A 12,810-nucleotide genomic window follows, 5' to 3' on the forward strand; every position below is an offset into this window, starting at 1 on the left:
AAGAGTGCTATTTGCTGAATATGATCAGCTTAATGATGGACTTTACACATGCTTACCAGTGGGTCAGTGATTCGTTCTGCTCATTTCTGTAACATTTATTTGAAGCTGCTTGAGTAAAGAGCATGATCCCACAGAAACATGGAGCTGCCATTGGTAAAATTAATTCCCTCCACAGATTCCTCATTTATCTGCTCTTCAGACTTTGCTGTCTCACTTGTATGGACGTGACAGGAGATTCATAAATTGGGATTCCCCAGCATGTAGACCTGGGAAAGGGTGTATCAGTTGGCAGGCCAAGCACCTGATGGCTGGATCTGTTGCCATATGTTGTGCCAAAATCTCTAGTTGAATCTAATAAAGTTGTAAAAAGTTGTATCTAATGAAGTTGTAAACAACTTTATTTCATCTAGATTCAAACTGCTTGTGCCTGCCATTTCCTCCACACCACCCAACCTTCATCCCACATCTTCCACTCCCACTGAAACCTAGGGACTCCATTTTAGCTATTGGGAATATAAAGCAGCTCTTTCTGGAACACAAGGACCCATATATTAGTAGAAGATCCCCACATCAATCATGGCCACTGCCCAATAGGAAGCAACGGAACCTGATCACCAGTCAGTCATTCATCCTGACCATTGGTCTTGCTGGCAGCAGAGGTGTCAAGGCTAGCGAACCTATGCTGACTTCCTGATGTCTTGGCTTTCATTCCAACTGCCACCTACTTCAGTTTCAGTTCCCATGGTTTCTTTTATATCATTTTAAAAAATTTCTCAGTGTCATTGGCGAGCCAAGGGGAACAGAGAAGAAGGCAAAATAGCTCCTTAACTCTGAATCATTTTCTTTCATAATCAACACCAGGTCCACCTACGTACATCTCTGTGGGCTTCACTCTTCTACCCACTTTTCCTTCAAGAATACCTGACTGTCAAGGATACTGAAACTTACAGAAAACTACTGTATGTCATGAGGTTTTGGCAGGTAGCTAGAAAGTAGGAAAAATAAATATGAGCATTCATTTTTAAAAAAAAATGCCATCTAGAAACGATACATGACATTCTCACTGTGAAATTTATGTGTTCTTCTTCTTCTCCTCCCTCCTCTGTTAAATAAGGTGGGACTCAAGGCAACTATTTCAATTCAAACTACTTCAGACAACCACTTTGCCACCTATCAATGGCCATTGCTGATTTGTAAGTGCTGTTTCTTATAATTGAGCTGAATTGATTATAATTGGCTGAAACTTACACTTTTACATGAAGAAAACCAGCTGTGTGGATCAGCCACAGGTCTCCCCCATATAATCAATACTATCATCAGTGAACAAAATGTGCTTTCAACAAAATCATTGCGGAAGCAAACTCCACTGTCCCTAAAGTCTAATTCTGGTGCAGTTTTGAGCATATGCTTATCTCTTCCAGCTTTGCCTCCACACACGACCATGTTGGACATTCTAGACATGCTGAGACTCTAAGGAATCAGGGAAGCTGGAGTCAGCCTTGCATACGCAATCATTCTTCAAGTGCTATAGTATGTGACATGAAGGATCATTCCAGCATCTTGGCTTTGCCTTCAAGACTTTGTTTGACAGGTGCAACAGTTGATCTTCTCACACAGCCTACATTACATGTATGAGACCAAGCTGTCGCCAGTCCTAGATGCCAAACGCTTTCGCTTCCCCCTGCATAGCTGAACGGTGTCGGGCATTTGCATGCATAAAACGATTTGCAGGATTCAGTGGAGATATCCAGCCAAGGCCATCATCCTGCATTTATGTCTAATCAGTAGTAAAAAAAGGTAGTTAAGATGATGATTGAAAAGTCATGCCAAATCTATTTTTTTTTTAATTGTCAGTCTCCAAGGCATCTATATGTTTGCAGAACTAAGGAGTGCTACAAAATACAAGCATTAGCAGTCTGTGACTTATATGTTATGGACGTGCATTCCTCCTCTGCCTCAATTTGATCTGTGGCCAAATAAGGATGCACAGATAGGTGCTTGACCTGCCCCGTGCCCTTCTGAAGCCCTTCCAAGCTGAGCCCTGTCCATATCAGTGATGGCCTTTGTATGTTTCCAGACCTTCATGATAAAACCTAATTCTTGTGAATGGGGAAAGGCAAACAGCTATGACTTGTGGTGGGGATGGGACTACACAGCACTATCAATCCTAGGGACATGTCACACTTGAAATATTCAGAGACAAATACACATAAGGATTTTACTTCTGCCCACAGGCACTCTGTCAACAGTGCAAAGCCAGTGGCATCTTCACCACCACAGCAACCACTTTTAAAAAGAAGGGGGGGGAAGTGGTGGGCAAAGAAAGATTGACTCTAGCACACTGATTCTGACCTAGTACTCAAAGCCCATTCAAGAAACATGCAGATATTCAACCATAGTAACACACACCCTCAATCTTAGTAGTATAAAGTTTAGAAAATTAAGTTGGATAAGATAACTTCATGAATGCTGGACTGAAAAACCATGGAAGGGCTGCTCCATCCCCTTGGCAACCAGCAGACATAGTCACCCCAGAATTTCATAAATACCTTAATTCACTCAATTTTCACACATTTGTCTGCATACAGTGTACAACTCTGCTATGCACCATCAGTGAATTCATTTTTCTTAGGTAATCAAACACTCTACAAACAAGAAAGAGTTATTGGCACTTTTGATGCAACCACAGTGATTGGAGTAGTAAAAAAATATATTAGGAAGAAAATACCCAAAGCGGATTACCAGTTGACTCAAATCAATATATCAGTATACAGTATGAGTATAGCAATATATGAGTCAGCTAACTCGTTTTTGCAGAATTCCATAGTCAGCATGGCTACTGGGACTTTTAGACTGAAAATCTGAGCTAGGTAAGTTTTTCATTCTACAAGTCCCAGTAGTCATGCTGACTAGGGAATTATTTGAAATCAAGTACAGTGGGGTCTCTACTTAAGAACTTAATCCGTATTGGAAGGTGGTTCTCAAGTTGAAAAGTTCTTATGTTGAATCTGCATTTCCCATAGGAATGCATTGAAAACCATTTAATCCGTCTCTGCTCTTTTCCGTCCATAGAAACTACAGTGGAACCTCTACTTAAGAACTTAATCGGTTTTGGAATGGTGTTCTTAAGTTGAAACGTTCTTAAGTTGAAGCAAAATTTCCCATAGGAATGGACTGAAAACCAATTAATCCATTCTGGCAGTTTTTTTTGTTATGTAGAAGTGCGTTCGTACATTGAAGCATTAGTTCCCATAGCAACTAATGCAAAGCTGGTTAATACATACTCTACCACTAAGGGGAGAATTTTTTTTTAACCTAAGATGACCTAAGGTTAAAAAAAGAGCAGGAAAGGTTTTTTTCCTGTTCTTATCTTGGATTTTTGTTCTCAAGTAGAAGCAAAATTTAGCAAATGGAGCTGTTCTTAAGTTGGATTGTTCTTAAGTAGGGACGTTCTTAAGTAGAGACCCCACTGTAACATAATGTGATGCCATGTAACCTTGATGATGTCATCAACTGTGGCCCTATTTTGTTAATAAAAATGTTCCTATACCCCTTCCCCACAAGGTTCCTAGGATCACTTAAGACCTCTTTGGCCCTGGGGAAGCCTTTGGGGATAGTGGAATGAATGGGAAGGAGCCTTACACATCTGAAAATCACCACTGCTGGTCCTGGCAGTTGTAGCAGGACTCGTGGTGGTGATTTTCAGACATCTACTGTAGATCCACCCACCCTGCCCTTGAAGCCTTCCTGAGGATCAAAAGAAGCCTAATGGGGCCTAGAAACCTGGAGGGGAGAATAGGAAACTTTTTATCAACAATACAGCTACAATGGACAACATCGTATTAGGCTTACATGGAGTAATTTTGTTGTTGTTGTCATGTGCCATCAAGTTGCCTCTGACTTACGGTGACCCTATGAATAAACAATCTTCAAAATGTCCTGTCCTCAACTGCCCTGCTCAATTCTTGTAAACTCAAGGGAGTCGATCTATCTCACATTTGGTCTTCCTCTTTTCCTGCTGCCTTCAACCTTTCCCAACATTATTGTCTTTTCCAGAGAATCTTGCATTCTCATGATGTGCTCAAAGTATGGCAGCCTCAGTTTCAACATTTTTGCCTCAGATATCTCAGGCTTGATTTGCAGTAAGACCCATCTGTTTGTCTTTCTGGCAGTCCAAGGTATCAGGAAAGTTCTCCTTCAGCACCATATTTAAAAAGAAACAAAATCAATTGTTTTCCTATCAGCTTTCTTTACTGTCCAGCTTTCACACCTGGATATAGTAGTCGAGAACACTACTTAATGTTCAACTGCAGTTCTGCTCTGGTACTTTCTTCTTACATTTTCACTAAAAGTCATTCCAAGTCATTGCTGCTTTCTACCATAAAATGGTATAATCTGTATATCTTAAGTTATTGATGTTTCTTTTACTAATATCCACTTTTCTTTCATCTGCATCTAGACAAACTTTCCACATATGTTTTGCATACAGATTGAATAAAATGGGATTATAAAATCACCTTATTCTGCCCTAACAGTAGTTTCTAGTCCACAGTACACATCAGGACAATTAAATGCCTAGGTACACCCATTTCTTTCAGGACAGCTCACTGATTCCCATGATCCACACAGTCAAAGGCTTTGCTGTAGTCTATGTCTGTTAAGAACATGGTTTAACAGTTGCAATTTTGTAGCATTTTGGAGCTTGGATAAGCATGGAATCCAAAATATGTTGGATTGAAATGGTTGTTGTGGGTTTTTCGGGCACTTTGGCCATGTTCTGAAGGTTGTTCTTCCTAACGTTTCACCAGACTCTGTGGCTGGCATCTTCAGAAGACGGCACTCTGTGCTCTGGTGTAGTTGACTTGGGAATGCAGTATTTATGGCTGTGAGATAGCCTTCTGTCTTTTTCTGTAGATGGGTGATTAGTGTGTCTTGTTGTGGGTGTATTGTTGTGCTAAGGAGAAGAGATTATCTGTCACTGTGGTTGATGGATGTCATTAGCTGGATTAAAATGTCAAGATTTTTTTAAAAAAATGTTTTGCTTTTTAAATTTTTCCCTCACTTTCAGCCAAGAAATGAGACTTAGTATGGACAGCTTTATGTCTGTCTCTGTGTATGTGTCTGTCACACACACACACACACACAGAGAGAGAGAGAGAGAGAGAGAGAGAGAGAGAGAGAGAGAGAGCAGGTATAATGCATTTATATAATACTAACAGTGCAAATCACTACTCTACGTGGTTTACAGCACTGGTTCTTAACCTTTGTTACTCGGATGCTTTTGAACTGCAACTCCCAGAAACCCCAGTCAGGACAGCTGGTGGTGAAGGCTTCTGGGAGTTGCAGTCCAAAACTCCTAAGTAACCCAAGGTTAAGAACCAGTGGTTTACAGCAACACAGTGTAACATTGACTCAACCACTTTAACAAGTGAGATATTTTCTTGTTTTTATTTATAAAATAAATGTTCTTATACTTGAGAAAAGTCCAGAAATGCACTGTTTTTCATGCAGGTTCAATATCAAGATGAAACTCCATTGTGGAACAACCTCACTACAGGGAAATTATAGTAGCACAACATTTAGCAATTTCCAATGTGTTTTAGATATTAATGTAAAATTATATCAGTGATTGCCAGCTGACTCACTGACTGAAATCCAGTAAATTCCTTCCATCTATCCGTCCGTCCGTCCGTCCGTCCGTCCGTCCATCCGTCCACCTATCTATCTATCTATCTATCTATCTATCTATCTATCTATCTATCTATCTATCTATCTATCTATCTATCTATCTATCTATCTATCTATCTATCTATCTATCTATCTATCTATCTATCTATCTATCTATCTATCTGTCTGTCTGTCTGTCTGTCTGTCTGTCTGTCTGTCTATCCACACACACTTGCAACAAGCACATGTGTGTGTTTATATATCATATATAAAAAGAGTGTTAAATAGCAAATCCTGGAAACAAAGAGGACCCAGAGAATCCAATACATTATCTAATCTGCATTTAGTTCACCCCATTCCTCCATAAAGTGCAAGTGTAGCCCAGTAAGCTTAGCTCATGTCAGGCATTGTTCATGATTAGACATTTTCATATTTTTTTTCAATTTGTGCTTAACCAAAATATTGTTAAAAGCCAATAACATTGTCTTAACAAGTGTTTGGTGTTTGGGATTATGTCTATCTCATCAGGCATTCATATGATTTTTTCCAACAGGTTTTCTTGCTTCCTTTTCTGAAATTCTCCTTAAAACAAAACAATGACTTGCTATTTAGACAGGAGGACATTCCTGAAAAGCTCCCTCTTTACTTCCTACAGTAGTGATGAAAATGAACAGCTGGCAAAGTTAATTCACCCAAGAGACACATGGGAAATTCTGCTCACCAGTATAACTTGTTTATATTGTAGCAGTTAGACGATGACTGACATTTCCTTTCCATTATCTTCCAAGTTCACTATCCCTGGCAAATTCCCTATACCTGGTAAATGGCTTTTGAAGATTCTTAGCAACAAAAGCAAGACATACAATCCAGAGAGAAAAACTGAAGTTTTGACTCTAAAGATTGATTTCAGTGGGGACTGTTTCTATGTGTGATAAAAAGAGGAAAGGTTGGAAGACACCTGACCAAATGGTAGTCAGATCGTTCTTTTACTGTCTTAAAGGAATAGGACTGAAAAAAAAAGAGAAAAGGGATCCCCGTCTGTTCCAAAATTTCAGAACTGATGATGTTGCCACCTATTGACTAAACCATTTGAAATCCAATATCCCTCTGCTTCGTCTTGATTTTGCAGTCAAAGAACACCTGGGTTACTCAAGGTTGGAAACCACTTTTCTATACCATTCTGCATACTTCTTCAGATCTGATAGGGTCACTGACATAATTATTTTCAAGGCTGGATTAGTTCAGAAGGCAACCTGAATAACTCTGTTTAGTTTAGTGTTTTAAGAAGTTACTATATTTTTAAACCAACCCGATGCAAGAGTACAGAGAGTTAGCTGTCCCATCTAACTTTTCTATAGGTAGTGATTTGCCATTCTTGTTATTCTTGTCATGATTATCAAATGACGTTCTTGTCATTCTTATCAAAACACATGGGTTTCATATGGTGATGCTTCAACAAATCTTTTGTTTCGATAAATGTTCCAAGGTTTTATGATCTGAAAGAAATCTGAAAGATAGACCCCACAGGTATCTGTAAACTTTTACATCAGTGGTCCCCAACCTTGGGCCTCCAGATGTTCTTGGACTACAACTCCCAGAAGCCTACACCACCACCTCTTCTGGCCAGGATTTCTGGGAGTTGAGGTCCAAGAACATCTGGAGGCCCAAGGTTGACGACCACTGTTTTACATGACCACATATTAAGCTAGGCACTCTTTCTATTGCTTCAGTCCAAGTTCCTAGACCATGCTATTACAGTAAGACATAATCCATAACTCCTTGCACCAACTATTGAAAGATTGCTGGCATCATAAAATGGTATTGGGACATTAGAAATAATGTCTTTTATCATTTTAAAAACAGTCCTTAATGAAGAGAGCCAGATACCCAGTGTAATGTAGTGGGTAGAGTGATAGACTAGTATTCTGGAAATCAGGGTCTGAATCTTTGCTCAGCCATAGAAATTCACTGGGGGAGTAGAACTGGTAAAAGCACTCCTTAAATATCTCACTTACCTAGAACGCCTTATTAGGGTCACTATAAGTCGATTCTGATTTTGTGGCACATAACAACAAACAATGAAGAGAACCCTGTTGTTTCAGGCTTTATCAAATGGTTTATTGGTCAGGCCTTTTTCAAGATGATTCTTATAAATATTCACCAAGTTAATCCATCATCTCTCCTAGTGTTCCTTCTTTCCATCTCTGTAATTTATTTTTATGACCTGTTTCTATGGTGCAAAATTTCCACTCAGGAACTCTTAAAACATTTTGAGATTTCAGTTCATGAAAACAATATAAAACAGTCAGGCAACAGTAGTTAAAAACAAAACATAATGTGCCGCATACAAAAGAGCATGTGAAATAAAATGGTAGTTTACAATCTGTGAGAAAAAGCGTTGGCATTTAGTGTCTCTGGGCATGGCATCCTCTTATCCTTGACTCATGGGTCATGTCTAGGGCAAGGAGAAGGACTTCAACATGTATTTTTATAGATGTACCATATATTTAGTTGTCATTCACTAAAACATAACTCCTCTCATATTTCTGAGGAATTCCATAGTTTCCTTTGAAATATGTCAGGAGTATTTCTTGCCTCAAATGGAATCTATTGAAAGAGATTCTCTCAAAAGGTGTGACATACGTAGTCAGTATTATTTGCATAATTTGCTAAAATAACTTCCTCAAAAACAAAGGAAACAAAAAAAGAAAACCCACTTGGGGCATCTAATTTGCTAATTTGGAACATACATTGGCTTTTGAGTTTGGTTTTGTTGAGAATCTCCTCTAGCACTGGCAGTGAACATAGATTTTTCTATATGCATTGCTCTGCTACGTTTTTTACAGGCAATATTCTCCCACTATTTTTTTCTGATTCATTCACATGCACTATGGGGTTTGGCTCAATAATTTTCTCATTTGTGTCATATTACAGTTCCATTTCCACTTCCTAGGGCAAGAGAATGGGAATTCTGCCGTATTTCATGATATTCAACCATCATACAGTTACTGTTTCAAATGCTGTTGGAGAGCAACAAAAGGAGCAGCAATGCAGATATATCCCATATGTCTCTTTGGAATAGGCAAGTGGTATCAAATTCCCCTTCGTTTCTCCATTTTTTTCACTCAGTTCATTCTAGTTCAATTCCAAAAATGAAATTCTGAGTTTTTAAGTTTGATGGTGTATCTTGTAGACTTAAACTGCTTTTCTGTGCATCTCATTTGTTGTGATAAAGTGTTTAATACAAGGTAAATTACATCCTGAACTACATAGGACAGACTTTGTTTTATTCCTAGTGGGGTGATCTGCAATACTTTATGGATCTGCCCTGAGAAAAATGTGATATCAGCTCCCAGATCTATTTTGAACTGAACTGTTGTCCCACAGTTTGTTCAGCTTACCCTCCATGGGATTTTAGTACTTTGCAGACAGTGGAACCACAGAAAATCTAGTCTTCTACTTTTCCAGTCACCTCACATGAACATCTTGTAGAAAATACATGGTAGGAAATTACTGTATGCATACAACAGAATGTACATAAAAACTGGGGTGGGGGGCAGAGATATACTATTACACTCTGGTTCTTTTTTTTTTTTTATGGCTGAGCTGCTTTTTCCCTCTATGCTCTCTTATATGCCTTTTTCACGGTTACATGAAAGTTTTTTTTTCACAATCATTTTGTATTTTTTGTTTGTTTGTTTGTTTAACAACCAATGGCAGAGGTCAACAGTGTGATGAATTATTTCTCATTGTGATAGTGTTTAACAGTGATGATCATGACCTGAATCCAAGTGATAGCCCCAGCTAGAGCAGACTCATGGAATCAATGGGATTTACATAAATGTTGCACTTGACTTAGCAAATGATTTAATAGGCATACTGTAATTGAGACAAGCAATTGAATGTAGATCCTTGCTTCTAACTGTTTGAGAAAATATCCTCATTATCCAAGCAAACTAGGTCATTCTGATTATTTGTTTGCATGCTTTATTTCAGGGTTCCACTCTTTCAAAAGATAACCCATTATACTTTTAAGCTGGATCAAATTGTTTGAGATAAGTAGCATTGCCTTTACCAAATTTCATTGCAGTATTCTTCAGCCGCCTCGAGTAGACATTGTCTAGAGGGGTGAGGTAAAAATCAAATAAATAAATAAATAAATAAATAAATAAATATATAAATAAATAAATAAATAAATAAATAAATAAACAAACAAACAAACAAACAAACAGTAAAACATAACCACACTTAAAATTACCCAGAGAAACATCCCCCTTAAAAAAAAAAACACCAGTATATGGCAGGCAAATACCAGTCCCCTCTTGAATTAATTAATTAATTCAAGAGGGGACTGGTATTTGCCTGCCAGATACTGTTTTTTTGGAGGGGGGGATGTTTCTCTGGGTAATTTTAAGTGTGGTTATGTTTTACTATTTTATATTTGTAGCACACTGAGAAGCAAGGGCATCTGGAAAGTCTAACAAAAAATAAATAAATGTTTTGATAGAGAACTAGATCTAGCATTATATCTATCAAAACATTTATTTCTTTACCTGGGCAGTATCCTTTTTTTAAAAAAAGTTTGGTGTTCATGACTTGGTCTCATTGGACACAGGTCATGTGCACCCCAAAACATTTTTAAAAGGAACTCTTCACTTAGCTGCAGTCGGCCACTGGCACTGATAGAGCTGCACAGCAGGATTCTTATTAAGTATATCTTGCTGTATATATCAAGGGTGGGGTAAAAGCATTGTAACTAAAGATGGGCACAAAACAAATGATGAAGCAACCCCCACCCCCATGAATCGCACTGGTTTGTGGTTCATTTGGGGGCACTTCAGGGAAATATTTCTGCCCAGATCAAAACAAAACACTGAATTATTATTGGCATTGGCAATTCGTATGCCTCATGGTTCCTGCAATTCAGGATGGTGGTAGAATAGCCAAGCTATAGCCCCCCCAAAGTAGGTCACCCCTGAAAGTGTTCTTTAACTTGAGGGGTATTGTGTATTTCAGTAGACACTTTAATTAAAAACTCCATCCTGGAGTCGCTCAGAGTGGTATAATTATACCAGATGGGCAGGATATAAATCAAATAAATAAATCAAATAAATAAATAAATTCTTTTTCTTGTAATAGCAGTTAAAGAGTACTTTCCTTGGATGGGGGGGACTGGATTTGGGAGGCTATAACTCAGACATCCCAAATCCCATCTTTGTCAAACTTGAAGGAAGTGGCGAGGAGAGTCAGCTAAAGATCCATTGTGAGTTTGGTATCTTAAACTCACACAGGGGCCATGCTACTGCTCCTGGAATCCTGAATAACACAAACCACAAAATAGTTCATTTCATTAGAAAGTTTCTTCTTCTAGTGATGAGCCATGAACCATCACAAGCCTCTGTTTTCCCAGTTTTTGCCCATTTCCAATTGTAACAGCCTGAAGACAATAGAAATAATAGTTTAATATAGTCAAAACAAGCTAAAACAGATTTTAGCAGCTTAATGTATATGGTGTACATATTACAACACATAATATCCTAGTGTTTCTATACGATATATTTGATTGCAAATTTCTAATAAATAGTAATAAATACAGACAAGCATCAGTATCTTTGGAGGAAGGGAATTGTGAATTTCAATATAATATACACTTTTACTTAAAACCTCCAACCTGGACAGTTCTTTTTCTTATAATAGATAAGAAAATAAGACATCATAATGAAAGGGGAGAATAAAAGAAAGAGAAAGGATTTTGTGAGCTCACTGCCATATTCCCGGAGGAGATCTTACCTTCAACTGGAAAGTTTCACAAGCTGCCCATGAAGATCAGAGAACTGGGCCTCACTTCGTCTGCGGCTTCGGTGAGTCAATCCCCTCACACTTCATCAGGACAGCCTAGGGATCCTGATAAAATGATAATGATGTTGTGGGCAAGCAAGAAATGCACATAAATAAGCTACCTAAGTCCATTTTCAGAACAGATTGTTTTCTTTCTTTCCATCTGTTCTTGTCATTGGATGCCAGCCCTGTCTTCTCAATAAAAGAGATGGGATTAATTCTGAAAGTGAGTTTATATATGGGCTATATTTTCCATTCCATATGGAATACAATAAGCTGTTGTGCACATCCCCTCCTTCTTGCAGTGGTTGCTTTAGACTAAGAATAATCTCTAGAGGCATAACGTTTTGATGAATGAATTTTCAAAACATCTGAAACAAGATTACAAGAAATGAAATACACACACACACACACACACACACACACACACACACACAAACTGAAACACCTGTTTCTAATCAGTTGTCACAGTCATATTGTGTAGATAGAGGTATTGAAGGTAGGTGTTCAACTTCTCTAAGTTTGGATTTCATTGACAGTTATCTGGATTAACAACAGGCCAGTTTAATTTGCTGGATCAAAAGCAAAAAGCAAAGTGTGCTGCATATATAATGCCCATAGAGCTTAAAGCACTCTTTGGATGGTTTACAATTACACAGGTTAAACATTGTGAGCTGGGTGCTCATTTTACCAACCTCAAAGGATAGAAGGTTGAGTCAACTTTGAGCCGGCTACCTGGGATTGAACCCTGGGTTGTGTGCACAGTTTTGGCTGCAGTACAGCAGTTTAACCACTGCACCATGAGGACCACTTTTTCCCCAGTTCAAGCAAGACACTAAGGGAATTTCACATACAATGGGATTGGTTTGTTTTTCCTCCCCAGCTTGATTTCCTCAGAGTCACAGGTCTGGGCAATCAGACTAGCAAATTAAACCTTTGCTTACCTTCCAGTAACTTATCACAAAACAAAGTTTGCAGGAATGCAAAATATGGAGGTGATAGGAAGCATATGCTATGACAAACAGAAATCTGCCACTACTTACAGGAGCATGGCTTCTGGATAGCATCAAGTATATTGTGTTGCTTGACCCCAAGTCTTGTTTACTTGATATAGGATTCACACAGCCAACATGAAGCAGCATTTCAACATAGTTCTGCCCAGGTATCCTGAATCCATTCCTCCTCCACCACCATTCCTGTAGTCTCCTGATGATGAACATAGTTCCAAGGTCAGGCAACCTCCTTGACTTCTTTTGCTGTTCTGAGTTTCCTTATTAGAGCAATGCAACCTGACCGCTAGCTTTC

The sequence above is a fragment of the Pogona vitticeps genome, chromosome 1 (assembly GCF_051106095.1).
Source record: "Pogona vitticeps strain Pit_001003342236 chromosome 1, PviZW2.1, whole genome shotgun sequence".
Classification (NCBI taxonomy): Eukaryota; Metazoa; Chordata; class Lepidosauria; order Squamata; family Agamidae; genus Pogona; species Pogona vitticeps.